The sequence below is a fragment of the Tursiops truncatus genome, chromosome 10 (assembly GCF_011762595.2).
Source record: "Tursiops truncatus isolate mTurTru1 chromosome 10, mTurTru1.mat.Y, whole genome shotgun sequence".
NCBI lineage: Eukaryota > Metazoa > Chordata > Mammalia > Artiodactyla > Delphinidae > Tursiops > Tursiops truncatus.
The window spans coordinates 19,903,802-19,924,228 of NC_047043.1; the positions used below are offsets into that span (position 1 = coordinate 19,903,802).

A 20,427-nucleotide genomic window follows, 5' to 3' on the forward strand; every position below is an offset into this window, starting at 1 on the left:
TTCACCCCCATGTCCTCCAAGGGCAGATGAGTCACTGAGTGTGGAGGCAGCTCTGTACAGCACGGATTGTACCACAAGTGGTCTTGCAAAAGTTTCTGTTTACACCTACAAAGCTATGAGAGTTCTGAGAATTCTACTGATAGGAAGGAGAGGCGTTTGGAAGAGGAAGTCAGAGCTGGTGGTCACAGCGCAGCTATCAAAGAAGCTGGGCTAAGAAAGAGGAAACATTAATTCTCCTTTTTGGCTGCCAGGCTGCACTTTTCTTTGGGGAAAAACAAACAAATTGTGCCATGGCCGAGAGCCTAGAGGAACCGGAACCCATATGCTGTGTGGTACCGCTGCCCCAGGCCTTGTGGCCCTGGAATGGGATGCTGTGTGAGTCTCAGTGCCAGGTTCCGAGTGGGCCTCTTGCTCAGCCAGAAGCTGGGACTGGTTCTCCTAGCCAAGGACTGGGAGCAATTATTTGATTTGCTTCACCCAAGTTTCTACCCTGATTTGGCTGTGGACACATGTACTCTTTCTTTCTTTTTTTTTTTTTTTTAATGTCTTCCTAATATTGCTGAGGAAAATGGCCAATATCTTAATCTTTACAATAGATGAAGAAAAGACTATTAAATGCAAAAGACCATGAACAGAGGATGTTCCATGTTTGCATGGTAAGCTGGACCTTATAGTCCACTTAGTCATGGTCTGTACCCTAGAGGACATCATTTATTTGATAACATTTGACTTTCCCTCTCTGTAGAAGGACTAAGCACAGAGGACCTTCTGATCCATTTTTGCGTCCTCAGTACTGATGCAGGGCCTGGTCCATAGCAGGCACTCAACACTATGAAATTATGACAAATCCTTACTTGATAAACTGAGAATGTGACATGCCGAAAAATGTTAGCACGAATGGAGTGGGTTTCCACTCCATACATAAGCAGCAAGATATGATCAAATACATACAGAGTGAAGTAAATGAGAAAGAGAAGAACAAATACCGTACGCTAACGCACATATATGGAACCTAAGAAACCGGTACGCAGGGCAGGAATAAAGACGCAGACTTACAGAACGGACTTGAGGACACAGTGGGGAAGGGGAAGCTGAGATGAAGTGAGAGAGTGGCATGGACATACATACACTACCAAGTGTCAAAATAGCTAGCTAGTGGGAAGCTGCTGCATAGCACAGGGAGATCAGCTCGGTGCTTTGTGACCACCTAGAGGGGTGGGATAGGGAGGATGAGAGGGAGGCTAAAGAGGGAGGGGATATGGGGGTATATGTATACATATAGCTGATTCACTTTGTTATACAGCAGAAACTAACACACCATTGTAAAGCAATTATACTCCAATAAAGATATATAAAAAAGATATGATCAAATAAAGTTTCACTTTATTTCCAAGGCAATTGTTTTCAGAATTATTATTTCATCTTCTTTTGCCTCTCTAAAAGCCCTCTGCTTTCTAAATGTATTTCTCTTCCCCACACACCTTTTATCCTTTGCCCCTTCTTCCCTGCCCACTCCCATCTCCCTTCCTGGTGATCCTGGCACCCCATGGCTTTAGCGTCCACCTCTCTGTCCGTGCTCCTAAATCTACGTCTATGCCCCGGCTTTTCTCCAGGGCCCCAGACCTGGTCTTCCAACTGCCTTGTAAGCATTTTCCACGCTGATGTCCTGGAGGGGCCTCAAATATAACTTACCACCAAATGAGCCCCTTACGTTCCCACCTGCTCCCACCCCACCTGCTCTGCCACCGCTATTTCCTGTTGTATTTAGTGGCATCACTTCAGGCAACCAAAGCTGGAAACACTGGCGATACCTCCTACTGGAATGTCAAACAGGGCTGTTTCTGCCTCATTTTTTATTGAGGTACCAAGACAGGTGTGGTAGGCTGAGTAACTTCCCCCCAAAGATGGCGGCATCCTAATCTCTAGAACCAGTGAATATGTTACCTTCCATGGCAAACAGGACTTCGTGGATGTGATTTAGTTAAGGATCTTGAGATGGGGAGTTTGCCATGGGTTATCCTGGTGGGTCCAATGTAATCACAAGGGCCTTTGTAAGAGAGGTCAGTCAGGGAAGGAGAGGAGAGGACAGAAGCAGAGCTTGGAATGATGCAACCCTGAGCCAACGTGGCTCTAGAAGTTGGAAAGAGCAAACAAACAAATAAAAAACCCAGACTCTTCTAGAATCCCCAGAAGAAATACAGTCTTTGATTTTAGCCCCATAAGACCCATTTCAGACTTCTGACCTGCAAAGCTGCAAGATAATACAATCATGTTGTTTTAAGTTTGTGGTAATTTGTTACAGCAACCATAGGAAACTAGTACAAGAGATTTCAAATAGCAAAGTGAGTGGGAGAGAGTTTTCCAGAGAAAGCATCCTCTCTGATGTCTGCTCCAAGGATCAAGTTGACAGAGGTGGGTCAGGGTGCAGAGGGGATTTGGTGAGGAGATGGGCAAGGGGATAGCTCTAGGGGAGCTGTTGGCCTTTGTGGGTCTCCTCCCTTTCCCCCTTTTAGGGGAGGGGGTGGGTGCAACTTCCAACCACAGCCTGGTGGAAGGGGCTTCAAATGTACCTGCTGGAGAGCTTCAGAATGTGTTTCTTGCTGTTGGGACACACAGACGACTACTGCTTGATGCACCCCTGCAAAGGCTGAGGCTGACTGAGGTCAAAGGCTGAGGTCCGACCCCATCTGGGAAGTTGAGAGGGCCAGAGGGTATAGAAATCCAAGGGCAAGTGAAGGACTCAGGAGGACAGACTGGGAGGCTGAGGCAGGAGAATGCTGCTGTGGGACCTTCCCTCCCAGAGACAGTGGCGACAAGGGGTGCATTAGGGTTTCCCTGGGACCAGTGTGGGTCACCCGGGAGACAGTGAAGGTGTGGGGTCGTCTGTCCAACAGGGTCACCTGGAGGGCAAGGCAGAGGGAGGAAAGTGGCTGGGATGCACTGCCGAACGCCTGCCCAGGGCTGAGGAAGGAGCGGAGTGCTGCAGAGACAGGCCAGCAGGGAATCCCTGAAGTGCTCCCGGTGAGCAGCTCAAACAGCCGAAGCCAAAGGAAGAGCTGCCCCCGCCCCTTGTCTCTTCCGAGTTCTGACTAGTCCATGAGACTGGACATTTTCATTCCCAAATTGAGCCTGTTCTGTAACTAAAAGTGACTAGAGAGCCTTTGTCCGAGCGTAACCAGAAAAGTCACGCAGGGGCTGCCTCGTCTTAGCCAGAAACAATGGGCCCCCTCCCCCCTCCCCGATAAAGTTCAAAGGGACAGTGGGAGAAAATAAAGTTGCTTTTTTTTTGCGGTACGCGGGGCTCTCACTGCTGTGGCCTCTCCCATTGCGGAGCACAGGCTCCGGACGCGCAGGCTCAGCGGCCATGGATCACGGGCCCAGCCGCTCTGCGGCATGTGGAATCCTCCCAGACCGGGGCACGAACCCGTGTCACCCCTGCATCGGCAGGCGGACCCTCAACCACTGCGCCACCAGGGAAGCCCTAAAGTTGCTTTTTGATACAAACCATGCCTCTTGCTTGTGCACTACCTGTCCCACCCGTGGATGTTCCTCGCTGCTCTTGGCCAAGTCCCACGGCTCCCCGCCACGTTCCCCTCCCCACCTGCTCTCAGACCCTCCACTCCTTTATGTGCTACTCGGTCTCCCTGCCTTCATCTCCCCCCCTTCCCGTCCACCTTCACCACTGTGGCTTCTGCCATCCTCCCCAGCTCTCGATGACCCCGGCACGAGTTGCTCAGAACTTCCGGGCAGCTCCCGGATCTCAAGTGTAGAGAACGAGGTTCCAGCTGCTTTGTGTGGCCTTCAGGGTCCTTCACAATCCTGCTTCCTGTCACTCACACCTGTTCCTTGTCTTCTTGTTCCTGCGCCTGCCTGCCCCTCTCTGAACATATCATACACCCCAGTACATTTGCTCTTCCTCTTCTCTGGTCACCCCCTCCCCTAGCCCATCACACCCCACTCTCTGTGAAAGTCCTAAACCATCCATTGAAGGCCCAGTGGAAATGTCAGTTCCGCTATGAAGCCTTGGCCCGTCTTCCCGAGCAGAAGTGACCCTCCCTCTCTTCCTCCTTTGGGTCCCACCAGCACTTTATTCATTCCCAGTGCAGGGCACTGTGCTGGCTGCTGTGGTACCAGGTAGGTAAGACATGGCCTTTGTCCTGAGGACCTTCTGGATGCTCAGTCTACTGAGATGCTGATAAGCAGAGAGGTACCACCGACGTCAGCAGTGGTCGGGCGTGGTCCCTTAACCACGACCTGATTGTGTTGCACTTTATAATACACGATTACAAGATAACACACATCTCCTCCACTGTATGGTGAACCACTAGTCTGGTAAATTCCCAACGTCAAGGATCAGGTTTCAGGCCCCTTTGCCTCATCTAGAACAGTGCCCTCTAGGACATATAGTGCACATTCCACGAGGGTCAGTTTAACAGAAGTAAAAGATAAAAATTCTGTCTTTAATTTGTGTAGCGATTTATAGGCATCAAGGCACTTTTCATAAGCCCATCTAACTGACTTCGCCAGAACCGTGGTCTCTAGCATGACTCCTTTCAAAAAATCTTCTTCCCCAGGCCCCACCCCCATCGACACTGATGTAATTACTTGGTGTGGGCTCAGGCACTGATGTTAAAACAAAAAATCTTTTGGTGATTCTAGCAGACAGCTAGGATGGAGAAGCTCTGCTCTCCAAGTGGTGCGGGCACCACCTCCACGTGGTGTATGGGAAAGTGGAAGCAGAGAGAGGTTAACTAATTTGCTTGAGCTCGTGTAGCTTCATAAGGATGGAATCAGGACAGAGATTCAGGACGGCTTCACCTCAGGGAAGGCAGCACAAATAGTGAATGGAGCTCTGATTAATGTTCAGGGCCTTAGCTTAGAAAGCGCCAGCAACGTTGGCCTCATGGGGGGAAGGAGGCCATTAGCAGTAGGGAGCCCAAGGGGAAGCGCCGTGTACTAGGGCCAGTGTCCAAAACAAGGGAAGACCAGCTTCCTTGTGACAGGTCAGACACAATACAACATCCTTTACCGTGTGCTTCTTTGCCTATTGATCTTTATCTTTTTAAAAAAAATGAATTTATTTAGGTTTACATTGGGTGTTTGTTGCTGTGCGTGGGCTTTCTCTAGTTGCGGCGAGCGGGGGCTACTCTTCGTGGTGGTGTGCAGGCTTCTCATTGCTGTGGCTTCTCTTATTGCAGACCACAGGCACCTATGGGCTTCAGTAGCTGTGGCTCGAAGGCTCTAGAGCGCAGACTCAGTAGTTGTGGCGCACGGGCTTAGTTGCTCCGCGGCATGTGGGATCTTCCCGGACCAGGCCTCGAACCTGTGTCTCCTGCATTGGCAGGCCGATTCTTAACCACTGCACCACCAGGGAAGCCCCAATCTTCACCTTTATTAATGGTTTCTCTGAATTCACTTGCCCTCTTCCAGTGACTCAATCCTAGACACTCCAGCCTGAGGTGTTAATTTGGTTGATTAAACAAAAGGGATCTCTTAGAAGTCATCTTAAGACCCTGAAGGCCAAATTTCCCCAGAAACATTCACTTCTGCCAGATTCCAAGGTTCATGAAAATACCCATGAATTAGTAGGAAGTAGTTCCTCAGTTTTAACTTCAATTGAACTTTGTTCAAAACCATGAAACTCAAAGAAGAGTAAGAAACCATAAAACTAGTCACCACTCAGATAGCCCCTAGGTTGTGAATAAGCTGAATTCCAAAAGTTTGTAAATCAGTTGTTTGGAATGCATATAGGCTTTCCTGCAGAAACCATCTTTGAAATAGTGGTAACATTCTCAGGCTCTCCCATAAAGTTTATCTCACGCAGGAGATAACCAAGATTATTAACAAAGAGGAGAATTCCAGAAATTCTCCATGAGTATTTTCTGGGAGAAAAGCAGACTAAAGAAGGGCTACAATGCCTGGGCTGGGGGCGGTGGAGGTGTTCAATTGTCTCCAAGCAAGTGAGAAGCCAAGAGCACACAGTCTTTTGCTGTTCAAGGCTGGATGAAAATGTCAGCAGAAATGATGATTACACAATTTACTATTTTATGCTGGGAATTGAGTGCACACACACACATACATGTACACACATGGATATGTGTGTACATACAACCCCCACCCATATGTATATACACATGTATACACACATACATATTTACATACACACACGAACATGGATTTACGAGTCAAAAGAATCTCGCAGAGAGGAGCAGTTTCCCAGTACCCAGCCTTTGAATCTTTGGGTGAGATACCTGGAATGAGGCAGGGATGGCCAGGACTCCATGCACCACTGCCACATGACTTTGGATCTTTTATCTGAACTCTCAAATATCACATAATCATACAGCCACATTTTACTCTGCTCTTCTGCAAAGTAAAAGGCTATGAGGAAACGCCGGTTGACCTATATTACACTATAATGCATGAGGTTAACTGCATGATATCATTCTGTATCACACTGAGGATCTGAGGAAAGCTTTTTTCCTTAGGATAAGATCTACAAGCACATTACATTTTCATATTTTGCACTCCTTAATAAAGCACAGCCTGAAGCATAAGTCACATGAAACAAGTTCTATAAACGATAAAACCAGACTTCATGCCCCTATCTCATATCGCATACAAAAACTAACTCAAAATGGGCCATAGGCCTAAATGTTAATGCAAAAACACTCTTAAAAGAAAACTTAGGAGTAATTCTTTGTGACTCGGGATTAGGTAAAGGTTTCTTAGATATGACACTGAAAGCAAAAGTGACAAAAGTAGATAAATCAGACTTCATCAAGTTAAAAACTTTTGTGCTTCAAAGGACATTTTTATGAAAACAAGAAGATGACCCGACAGAATGGGAGAAAATATTTGCAAATTATATATTTGACAAGGAAGTTGTTTCCAGAATATATAGAGAACTCTTGCAGCTAACAATAAGAGACAAATAAGCTAATTTTAGAAGTGGGATGAAATTTGAATAGACATTTCTCCAAAGAAGATAAACAAATGGCCAATAAAAAGATGACATGAAAAGATAATTAAAGCCATATGTCACTAGACAAATCAAACCCACGATGAGATACTAGTTCACACCCACTAGGATGGTTAAACTAAAAAGGACAGACAGTAACAAGTGTAGGTGAGGGTGTGGAGAAGTTGGAACCCTCACACATACATTGCTGATGGGAATGTAAAATGGTGCAGCCATCAGGGAAAACAATTTGGTGGTTCCTCAAAAAGTTAAATATGGAATTACCATACGATCCAGCAATTCCACTCCAAGAGAAATGAAAACGTATGTACACACAAAGACTTGTACAGGAATTTGTACAAGTAGCAGAATTTTTCGTAATAACCAAAAAGTGAAAACAACTCAAATGTCCATCAACTTTAAAATGGATAAACATGAGGCGGTTTATCCATACAATGGAATATTATTTGGCCATAGAAAGGAAGTACTAACACATGTTACTACACAGGTGAACTTGACAACATCATGCTAAGTGAAAGAAGTCAGACACATATTGTATTATATGAAGTGTCCAGAATATGCAAATCCATAGAGATAGAAAGCAGATTAGTGGCTTCCTAGGGCTACAGGAGGAGGAGGGGGAGGGAGAAATGAGGAGTGACTGCTAACGGGAAAGGGGTTTCTTTTGGGGGTGATGAAAATATTCTGCAATTAGTGGTGATGGCTGTACAACTTTGTGAATAGGCTAAAAATCACTGGATTGTCCATTTTAAAAGGACAAATTTTATGGTATGTGAATTATATCTCAATAAAGCTGTTAGAAAACCCCAGAATGCACAATCCCTGCATCCATAGAGGGGGAGGTCCAGGACCACCACTTATTCTCTTATCAACAGAGGGTGGTCTGATTAAGAAGCACTGCATTGCCAATCACTGGAAACCTTTTTTATTTATTTATTTATTTATTTTTATTTATTTTTGGCTGTGTTAGGTCTTCATTGCTGCGCGCGGGCTTTCTCTAGTTGCGGTGAGTGGGGGCTACTCTTCGTTGCGGTGCACCAGCTTCTCATTGCAGTGGCTTCTCTCGTTGCGGAGCACGGGCTCTAAGCTCGCTGGCTCAGTAGTTGTGGCTCACGGGCTGTAGAGCGCAGGCTCAGTAGTTGTGGCGCACAGGCTTAGTTGCTCTGCAGCATGTGGGATCTTCCCGGACCAGGGCTCGAACTCGTGTCCCCTGCATTGGCAGGCTGATTCCCAACCACTGCACCACCAGGGAAGCCCACACTGGAAACCTTTGATTTATTCCTCTCCTTTTGTTCAGAAAGGTGAGCATCTGCAGACAGCTCTCTGGCACAGAGTGAGGTGTTCCATCAGGATATGCAGAAAGAGCATCCCACCTACTGAATATCTGTCATCTATGTTCAGATTGCTTTTTCATTTTTCCTCTCCCTTTTTTTTAAAAAAAAAATTATTAAATAAGTACAGTTCCCCAATAGGAAGCTCTAACTTTTGATTGGATAATACTCAGGTCATATTCTCTGAAAGCTCAATGATTTTTCTCCTGGTAGAGTGGTTCTTCAATGGTGGTCTGAAGCCAGCAGGTGGTCCTTGACCAGCCAGTAAATCAAGCATCTACAACTCCCTTGTCCACAGGGCAGGGCAGGGCGGGGAGGATGAATGAGGACACAGTGTGGTGGGGATGGTGGTGAACAATGTGGGAAGCAGCTGCCTCGCCTAAGTAGGGCAGCCACTTTCCACTGGTAATAGAAGCTGGAAAACTGGATTTTTTTTTTTTTAATGTAAACTCTTCATTTTTTAAAATGCTGGGAACGAAACTTTAAAAAAATTTAAATCACTTGTGCAGGCCAAACAAAGCATTTGTGGGCTGAGTTCCAACCACAGACCACAAGTGTGTGATCTAGGCTCTAAGTGGTCTCTGCCCTGGTTCTTTTGTACAATTAATATCAAAATTTCAAATCAGAAAGTGAGAATTAAAATGGTACCTGGAGTTCATCTGATTTAACCTCCCACTCCATGTTAAAATCCCTTCTGTAGCAGATAGTCACCCTGAATTTAAGTAAGTTAATAATTCAAACCAGAAACATGCAGTTTCTTCACTGGCTTCTTATTTCAAACACTGCAGGGTAGGATTAGGTAAGGAGATGGATGTAGAGGTGGGTTGAGGGGAGCAAGCCTAACATATAGGGCTGGAAAGAGCTTCACTGTTAATTTTTTAAATGATTCTCTCTTATTGCTAATCCTAATACAGGCATACCTTGTTTTATTGAACTTTGCAGATATTGCATTTTTTTACAAATCGAAGGTTTGTAGCAACCCTGCAGCAAGCAAGTCTATTGTTGACATTTTTCCAACAGGGTTTGCTCAGTTCGTGTCTCTGTCACATTTTGGTAATTCTTGCAATATTTCAAACTTTTTCATTATTCTTATTATATTTGTATGCTGATGTGTGATCAGTGATCTTTGATATTACTATTACAAGAGGATTACGACTTGAGAAAGGCTCAGATGATGATTAGCATTTTTTAGCAATAAAGTATTTTTAAAGTAAGGTATGCACATTTTTTTTTAGACAAAATGTTACCGCACACTTAATAGGCTACTGTCTAGTGGAAACATAACTTTTATATGCACCAGGAAACAAAAAAATTTGTGTGACTCTTTACTGAGATATATGCTTTATTGCAGTGGTGTGGAACCGAAACCACAATATCTCTGATGTATGCCTATATTTTTTTAAACTCTAATTCATTAAAATGTATCAGCACATTTGGGGCTTAGGTTTTCCAGAATTCCCAGAAGGAAAGAGAACAATGGACCTGGAGTGGCCCTCAGAACTATTGTTTCCCTACTCCCTTATTTTACAGTTGATGGAACTAAGGTTCATTAGGTTTAAACTGCTTCTTTAAAGGCATGTCAGACATTTGTGACTAAATCCTAGTGTAGTTAATATTTCTTTCAATGGATCAAGTTGTAACTGGTAACTAGGATCCAAATGAAACTATGATCACCTTGAAATTTCCTGTAAACTTTTATACCTGACTATCTCAATAGCACTCACCTTTTCAGATATATGAAGGTTTCTTTTTTTTAAATCTGGTATTTATTTGACTTTCTGAGCTACTTTAATGGAATAAAGAAGTAACTAACAGAAGTTATCTGTAAGTAGAGTTGACTAGAGATTACCTATGATTCTGAAGACCGGGTTGGTATAAAGCACAGATAATACCCACATCTCATTTAACTAGATCCCATCTTCCTAATAAAACCCTTTTGAAAGCTGCTGAGAAGTGCTGGATTAATTTGTGTTTCACTTCCTTTATCTGTCCTCTGAAGGAGATTTGGCAGATAGCAGGGAAGGCAAAGAAAAAAAATGAAGGACTTGAAGAACTCCAAAGTGTAGTCCATCCATCCCTAAATAATTGACAATTGTGTGTAACTTGGCACAAAATGCTCTGAGTTGAATTCTTTTGGTCACCAAGGACAAGGAAAAACAAGGCCTAGCAAGTGTGTGGAGAGGGGCCTGTGGGATCATGCACTTGGCTTGCGTTGGTTTTGGGGTTTCTTTTTTCTCTTTTGGTACAGCACCTACACACAAATTTGACAAAACAAAATAGGAATAAGAACACAGGCAGTCACAATGACCTCTTATTAAATGCAGAGATAGTTATGAGTCACATTAAAAGTCAACAAAGGCCTCAGTTCCGGTAATCATCAAGATTTTTTGCTGCATTTATACTTGGTCCTTCTCTTTAATTATATAGAGTTGCCCCCAAAGTACTGAAATGATAGACTGGAACACGATCACTTCAGCAGGGGATCCAGAGCTTTTGAAATTCATCATTCGTGTTAGCCAAACGCTAAATTCAGCCTGTCTCTCCTCTAAATGCAGTTAGGAACCTTCTAAACCTTTTGTGTGAATCCAGGAGGGAAAATAGTCTGGCAAATTCTGACAGCATCTCTTCCAGAGCACATTTATACTCCGTTAAGAAGCCCAGGCCAACTGCTGCTGGGTTGTCATGGCAACAGACATACACACCATTTACACATCAGCTTCTGAAATGAGCACAAAATAACAAAACCTTCCTGATAAGATGGGATGGGAAGCGAAAGGCTGCATCATCCGTGTAGCCTGATGAAATGTGTTCTGTCTTCTATACGGCTCTAGCAGGCATGCTGCCCTTTTAGATTCTGTTATATTTACAAGCCAGTGGAAAATTCGTAGGATCTTCCCCACTCTGTGTTAACTTCAGGACAATTCAATTGGTCCCTTTTACCAGATTCTCATTTCCTTTTCAAACTCTGCTTACTAATTGATGTCAAACATTATTATAGTAATGGGGGGGGGGGGTGGGAAAGGAAGTGCCTCTCTTGCTTATTCCTCCCAAAATAAATTTCCCTAGTTTCCTGTGGAGGTTTTGTAGGGCACACTTATATACTGGAAATGGAGCTGGAGGAGGACGTGGTCTTTCACAGGCCTACAGAAAGCGAGGTTAATCATGGTTTGAAAGGCTTCTCTTGAAAACGCAGGTTAAAAATAAATAATAATTAGCTATTCACTCCAGTACTTCCCGAGGCACATGGCATCAACAATGGAATGGAACTGTCTGAAATAAAACCACAATGATGAAAAATTTAGACTAAGTGGAAGCTGGATCCTTTTAGGTAGATCTTCGTGATTTAAAATAGAGAATAAGGATGGGATGTATCCCCTCCATTAGCCTTGAAGGGAAACCACAGGGGCTCTATTCATGAGAAGTAAAATTAGCTGTATGTTCAATTTTCAGGACATTTTCTATTGCAATAAGCATTCCACAGCATGACTTAATTGCCGCTGAAACACCTAAGAGGAAAGAGAAGAAAGGCAAATAAAGTGTTTGATTGTTGAATGACAAAATAGTCATGGATCCAGGAACATGTAGTAACTAGAGATGGAGTGAGCTTCACAAGCAATGCATGACTAAAACTTCCATTTCTAATGGTAATAAAGTCCCTTCAACTGATTCATCACTCTTTTTCTTCCTATAATCATGAACACTCATCAAATAAGCTCTGACCTTAAAATGTCAAACTGTCTCCTTTCAGTTGTGCTTTTCTATCTTGTAATTTAAAAAATATTTACTGATTTCAATTTTAATTCTGGGTCTTTAAAAAACAATTCCAGAAAGAACCTAGGGATAAAGATCTCCTCATTGTATATATCTTCTTGGGGTGTCACCCTGTAGGTATTACACTTTGACATGGTAGACTGATAGGTTCTATGGGGAAAAAGAGCTAAAGAATTTGCCTGCCTCTCCCAGAGATTTCAAACTGGCATCTGGTCAGCTGGAAGACATTTTGGGGGGTAATACAGGCTGGCACCGTGTTAAAAAAAAAATGAAATAAACACCTTCTAGTCAGAGCAAAAGCTCTGTAGTTTGCCACAGTCCTCTCTACTCTCTAATGTCTGACACCTAGACTGCCCACTTATTTATGTTGCCTGCTCAAAGGCTTTGAGTTCACAGTCATGCACACACTTGCCGATGCTCTTCAGCTTTTCTTCTCTTTGGTGTGAGTTCAAATTAAGTCCTTTCTTTAAGACATAACTCAGGTGCCCCCTCTTCCAGTCCACTGATTTCACCTGGCCATGCCCCTCACCCCTAACCAGAGCCCTTGGTTTTAGCTCTTACTTGTTCTTTAATCTGGTCATGACATTGAATAGTAACCAAACAGTAAACTCCTGGAGGGCCGGGGTTGTGATTTGCCATTCTTGTGTTTTAATTCAGGATAGTGGTGATTGCAGTGTAGGAGTCCAGTAAACCCCTGTCAGTTTAGTGATAGATGGGAATGCAGAAACCAACAGAGAGAGGAAGTGTGGACACTGGCAAAGCCCCATGTGTTTGCATTGGTTTCTGCATAAATTTACTGTAAAGTATTTAGATGGCTTCATGATAGGAATAGTTCTTTGGGGAGTTGAAATTGATATTTTGGTTACTAGTAGTATACTTAACACACACATTTCTGCTTAAAACCTGTAAGTAATAAGGGTGGTCAACAAGTAGGATGAGCTACACATATGAGTAATTTCATAATGTCAAGGGAAGACATGGATTGAATTTAAGTATTTGGTGACTGTATCAGGGTCCTATGGCTGCTATAACAAATTACCACAAATTTAGTGGCTTAAACAACAGAAATTTATTCTGGAAGTCAGAGATCCTAAAATTGAGGTGTCAGTGGGACTGCTTTTCTTTTGGAAGCCCTAAGAGGAAACCTTTTCCTTGCCTTTTCTAGTCTCTAGAGGCCACTCGCATTCCTTGGCTTGTGGACCCAACCTCCATCATCAAAGCCAGCCAAGCAGTATCTTCAGTCTTTCCCTTAGACTCTAATTCTCCAGCTCCCTTTTATAAGGACCCTTATGAATACATTGGACCCCTAGATAATACAGGATAATCTCCGTATTTTAAGGTTAGTGATTAGCAACATCAATTCTATCTGCAACTTTAATTCCCCTTTGCCATGTAACCAGTTGCAGGGATTGGAGAAGACTTCTTTAAGGGGCCATTATTCTGACTACCACAGTAACAAAAATGTAATAATCCAACACCCAAGAAAATGACTGGTTTATTGGAGTAAGTGAGGAAGCTATCATATAATTCTATTTTAAAACAGTTTAATTCTATTTACTGATATTCTAAACTTGTTTATAGAATTAAGGATTCTTTTGTGAGAAGCTGCCATGGTGGAGCAGCATCTGGTTTTGAAACTAAAAATCAATTATTTTTCAAGAAATATGATTCAGTGACTTAGAAGTGTGTTGCTGGAGAAACCACTGATTAGAAAGAAACTAAAACTTCAAAAAACAAGGTGTGTCCCCCAGCCAATCCACACAAACATACATATTTGTATCTTGTTGTGATGATTCCTGAACCATTTGTGTGGAAAATCTGAAGAAACTGGGACCACTGCTACCCTCTTGCCCAATCCTCCTGGTCAAGTACAATTTCTTGCTGTAATTCACATGAAACACACGTTCTACTATACTTGGATGGAGCAAACCTATTTAATCTCCAATCTAGGGTAGACAGAAGTGGGGACAGAGGGGTGTCAGGGCTTAAAAAGTGGGGATGGGAGACGGAGAAAAGGAAGATGAATATGTATGTCATTCAGGAATTTTTATATGGCTGCAAGAAACTTACGTCAAAGTGGCCACAAAATAGGAGGCAAATGAATGTACAACTATGTTTACTACTAGAAACAAAAATGTTTGAATTTATGGTGAGGGAGGAATGGAGAGAGGATGGAAAAGTATGTCTGGTCATTCCCTTCTCTTTCCCTTCATTCCTGACCCCATTACTGGAGGATATTTACTTAATAGTTGGTTTCACTCTACTGGGTACTTCCTTTCCCTTCTGTCATTTTGTAAAACATGCCAACTCTCTCCCTCTCCTCTCTTTTTGCCCTGAAAAAATACAATGAATGCATAAAGACTTGTTGGTACTGAAAAAAAATCAAGGTGCAGACACAAGTGTGTGGTGGTGTTTACTTATTGCTTTTTCTCTGCAGACCACTATGTAGTAGATGACAATTATAACTGATTTAGCCAGAAGAGCTATTACTTGGAGAAGTGGAAAGAATATCTCATATTGGTAAGAAAGATAGTAACGACGGGTAGAGGACAGAATTATAAAACGTAAACTCACGGGTGCACTTCATACCCTTCCTGATTCTATCGTTTCTTTCTGTGGACATATGCTGAGTCTACCAGGAACCAAACATTGCCAAGCACAAAATTACGAAGAGAAATAAAATCATATTTGTCCCCAAGAAGCTCACATTCTAATAGGGAAGAAAGAAATGTAATTTCATTACTGTAAAGTAGGAAATAAAGTTGTCAAATATACATAAATCCTGAGAAAACTCCAAAGGTGAGAGAAAGCTAAATGTTCTCCTTAAGAAAAAAAGAGTTTAGTTGAACAATCCTTAAATGACAGTTGTGTTTAGTGACAAGGACCCATAACAGAGATTTAGGGTTTGCCAGTAGGTTAAAAATTGATCATTATACAAAATTACTTAATGAGGAGCTATGCTTTTCTAGAAAAATTATATGAGTGGATAATGTGTTAGGTCCTTGCTTCTTTCTATTAATTTCTGAAGAAATGTTTTATGTTGGGTTGAGAAAAACTATAAAGTGGCACCACCTGGTGGTCACTACCCTAAATGTTTGAATTAGGCTTGTTATTTCAAATACAGTAAGAAATCTTGACTAGCTCAGAAGTCTTCATATTAATGCTTTACGTTAAAATAGCAAACTGATACATGTTCCCAGAAAATCATAAACAGAGAAAACATTTAGAATTCTGGCTGAAGCAAACTCAATAATATACAGAATAATCTACCACCAAAAAAGAGAGTTTGTAATATAGTACTCATTGGACTATATTGGATTTCCACTGTGTTATAAGAATTTCTTATTCTGTTACTTTTTCTCCAGTTTTTTTTTTAAAGCAGGGATTCTTCTGCACAGAACTTCCCTTCATCACCCCCAGCACTGATTTCATCCCCAGCATTTTAGCCAACAAACGCTATTTATTGGTTGAAAATTTGTCCTGTAGAATTTTCCACATTCTAGTTTGGGCTGATTACTTCCTCATGATGTGGCTTAATTTGTTCCTCTATTCCTTGTTGCCTATAAACTAGTAGTTTATAAGATTTAGATTAGATGAGATCTTGATTAGATTCCAGTTCAGTTTTTTTTTTGGTAAGACTACTCGTAGGTGATGCTGTATGTTTCCTATTTCCATCAAAGCCCCAGGCACTAATGACCAGCTATGACGTTAAGATCAGTTGGTGGGTTCATGTGATGTCAGCTGGATCCCTACATTATAAAGTTCCCCCAAAACTTCTCATTGATAGTTTAGACATCCACTGATGATCACTGTCTCTATCCATTATTTCACGAGAATTGCAAAATGGTAATTATATAAATTCGGTTATTCCTTCTACATTTATTAGCTGTGATTCCCTCATGATCTATTTACTTAGTTTGAAGTACAGTTCATACAGGGAAGAAAGGAAAAATGTGTAATTTATTTATTTAAAACATATTTTTAGGATAATAAATTAGTGTCCTAGAAACTTCTAAAGGTGGTCAATGCTTGTGTGTGTTTCATTATGAATTCAAGATTGTTATATATTTAATGTATTTCAACCAACAGTAGGCATTATTCCTTTTGATGTCCAAATTGTACCACTTTTGACCAATGTGTATATTTTTAACACAAATACTCTAATAGGTAGCAAAGCTAAATTGTAAAGTTGTTACACTCTCGGGATAAATTGTTACCACTTTCAAGGAGGGCAATTTGGCAGTATGTGTCAGGAGACTTAAAAATATTTATAACCTTTGATTTATGCCCTAGTATCATACTTAAAGAAATCTTTTCTATGAAGATGATCAGAGGTGTAGATAATAATTGTAGAAAGATGTTAATTCTAGTGAACAATTAGAAAGTGATGTCAATAGGTTTTGATACATTTGTATGATGAAATATTATAGCTACCATGTGAAAAATCTAGTTTTTGAGGAATTTTTATTATCATGGGGACATTTTATGGTATTATATTAATTGAAAGAAGATTACCAAAATCTTATTTACATAATATTACCCCAATTATTTTATACAAATATGTATGTAAACAGAAGTCTAGGAAGACATACTTCAAAGTGTTAATAATAGTTCTATCTAGATGGTGGATTACAGAATTTTTTATGTTGCCTTTGTACTTTATTTTACAAATGATCTCCAATAATATGTATCACAGTAGATCTTATCTAAAAGCAGCTAGTATTGAAATTTGCTTATGGGTAATGTTGATTTGTTATTCTTTGAATAATAAACCAAAGTAAATGTCCTTTTTTGTTAGTGGTGATTGTGCAAGAAAGAAAGCACATTTTTTTTCCCTTAACCAAAAGATCATTCTGACTTAGTTAAAGAATGAATATAGAACTGAGCTGACTTCGAAATGCAACATACGGGAGATATGTTATATTTTCCCTCCTAGGATCTGATCATTGCAATTAATTACGCTCCCCAAAAGTCAGTTTCCCCTGTGCTATCCAATGAGTCAATCTGATATTTCAGCTTGATTCTTAATGTGAATGAGACACATCAACATAGATTAAGATGGGTGTGTCTGTCATTTGTAACAGGTTTCCACAGGACACCTCCTCCCACCAGTTCCCTTCTTGATACTGACAATTTCTAATTTTTGGCATCCTAATGTCTAGTTGTCTGACAACCTCTGGTCCAAACCACTTATTAAGCCCTTAATTTCTGCTTTCCCTTCTTATTACCAAAAATTACTTATTAAAGTATTCAATGTTGATTGGATAACCCCGATGAACTAAAAGAAAATAAAATTCACAAATCATTCTGTCAAAACACTTTTAGCATGTTGCATAAATCCTATTTCCTGGACCTATATGACTAGCCTGTTAGCTCTTTGGGGATAAAACTCATATCTAGTTTACCCTTTGTTTCCTTTGTACCTAGAATAGTGCTCATTTCCTGGGTGTCTACTGATGATGGGAGGGAGGTGAAGAGGAGGAAGAAGAGAGGGAAAAGGAAAGCATTCCTGGACAGGTGACTACATGGGAAAAACCTTGGATGGAGGGATGAGCTCTGGGCGTTAGAGAGGCTATGCGGAGACAGCCCGGCCTGGTAAGAGGGATCAGGTGGGGGAGTTATGGGCGAAAGGTTGTGGCACATACGGCAAGACTGTGAAGGGTCCCAGCATTTGGCTGGGGAGTCTGTCTATAGCATGAGTTGGTAAGGGACCAGACTGAAATCTATCCTATTATACGAAATAGCCACCCTACATTCCTTAATTCTTTGAATCAAATAATTGGTTTATAATGAAGGTTGGTGGCAAGGGGACCTACATATTAGACTTTTAAAAATGCTCTGTAACTATATAGAAATAAACCCATAAATTTAATGGGATTAGATACTTTTTAAGGTATAATTTACATGGAGTAAAATTCATCCTTTTTAGTGTACAGTCCTATGAGTTTTAACAAATGCATATGATAGTGTAACCCCCATCACAATCAAGATTTAGAAGAGTTCCATCATACAGAAAAAGTTCCCTCAGACCTCTTTGTAGTCAACCTCTCCGTCCAGCCCTTGGCAACCAATTATTTGTTTTCTGTCCTTATAGTTTTGCCTTTCCCAGAATGTCATGTAAGTTGAATCATACAGTGTGTAGCCTTTGGAGCCTGGCTTCTTTCACTTAGCATAATGCATTTGAGAACAATCCATGTGGTTGCATGTAACCATTCTTTCCTTTTTTTTTTTTTAAATTGCTGAGTAGTATCTCCGTGTATAGATGTACCACAGTTTCTTTAGTCATCCACAATTGAAGGGCAATATATTTCTTTAACTAATATTGTACCTTCAATCGGCCCAAACAAGATTTCTAAGTTTTGGAGAACTGTTTACTAATTGTCAAAGATAGTTGGAGACAGGAAAAAGAGAAAATCCAAGTATAGTATAAATTAATTTTGGAAATGTGAATGTCACTGTCCAGTAGACCCATTTTCAGAGCAGTCAGAGAGAGTGAATGACTGAAGGTCTCCAGTTCTGTGTCCTGGAGTGGCCTGACCCTACACTGACAACCTACTACAGTGTCTCTCTAGGACATGGAAAGCTATTTTCTATGTTTCTAGCTACACATTTGAAAAACGAAGTTGCCATCATTTTTGGGTTCACAGCATTCTTGGAGGCCAAGTTTGTGGCTCTGGGTTAAATATCGTTAGGTGAGTAATGAGACGTAATCATGCCCAGTTAACCTCCAAATATTCACACTAAATGGAGGGAAGAAGAGCCAAGAAAGAAAGAAGATGGGCGGGGAGAGGGGAGCGGACAGGGAGGACAGAGGTGTGCATGCGGGTGTCTGTCTCTCCACTGAACGGGCACTCGAGGCCCTCTCTGCCTCATGCCCACTCCCACCACAGGTCCTGGTGTTCACGTGGGTGGTGCGAGTTCTATGAATTTTACCTAAGATATAGTCAAAGGGGAAAAAGGGTAATTTAAAAGCCTCTATTTATTTAGCGCTATGGTTCTTATAGACAAAGACATTTTAAAAAGTGCCAGTGCTGTTTAAATTTTCTGCTACTTGGAGATTGTACCTTGGATTTATATAGAAACTATCTACTGAACAATAGTGCTCTGGGAGGCCAGAGCTAGGGGGACACTGGGTATCATGACAATGAGACCTTTCAGGGTTAGAAATGGAAAAGCAATGGGGCCTTTAAAAAAAATGACAGAAACGGATAAGGAAGCTCATTCTATTCCCCTCACCCCCACCCCAGCAACAGTTGTGTCATAAAAGGAGGGAAAAGTAAAAGATCTTCTGAATTTAAACTGGACTTCTGAGGACAAAAAAAAACGGTTTTCTTTTACTTTTTGCAGAATACAATTGATTGAAATAAAAATTAGATGCTGGAATTGAAAAGACCATACATTTGTCTAAAGAAAATGCACATAGGGTTTAAAAAGATATACTTCCTGTGACGTGATGACTATGAATATTCCAACATGGCTTTGGAAACACTGATTTTGGACTTCAAGGAGCAATCATTCCCTTCACATAGTCCCTCCATGAGTCATTTTTGTTCAGGAAGAGTAAGAAGTTGATTTACGTAGAGGTCAAGAATCAGAGCTGTAGGAGACTGAAATACGGGCTTGAATGGAAGGACTGTAATGCATTGATGAGATGCTTTCTGACTCTAAGTGATATTTTATTTGTCCTTTAACTCATGGTATTTTGAAGCCAAATTCTAAGTGTATTCATGAGCAAAAGAAACTGAAGAAATTGCATGGGATTAAAAGTTACAGAGACTAGGTTTTTCTGAGGTGAGCCATTTTTGAAAGGATTGTGTTCAGAAAGACAGTTTTATAAAATGAATGCTAATTACAGGTAAAACTAAAGGTGAACAAAATGCTACATAAGAGGTTTTTTATTCCCAGTGCTGTATAATTAATCAGGGCTATTGTGTGCGGAAAAGAGGGAAGTTGCTTCCATTGGTTGCATTTGGCTGTTAGTACATTTTTCTTAGATATTTATATAGGTATGCATTTCACCACATGTAGAAAGGAGAGTTGAGTTTCATTATTTCAGGTCTCACTAGTTCAGTTTATGACAATTCACATAAAGACAGGCTAAAGTCTACCTTTGCTTAGCAGATAAAAATAAAGGACTGAAGGGCAGATAAAAATAAAGGACTGAAGGGTAGACTGAAGAGATTAATCTTCTATAGCACTTTGGAAGGTCAGTATGTAAACAATGGCGACACTAATTATAAATCCTTCTTGTTTCTCCTGAAAAACAAGAAGCCTCAGAATTTCTGGAGGCTTGACTTTTGTTACTCTATTTTGAATTGTTGTACATTTTTCTTTTCTTTTCCT

At 41.2% G+C, this 20,427-nt stretch overlaps 1 protein-coding gene across 1 annotated transcript in view; it reads right to left on the reverse strand.

The window, feature by feature from the left end:
- RIPOR2 (RHO family interacting cell polarization regulator 2) overlaps window positions 1–20,427 on the reverse strand; it is a 210,242-nt gene that overhangs the window by 175,527 nt on the left and 14,288 nt on the right. The window lies entirely within an intron of this gene.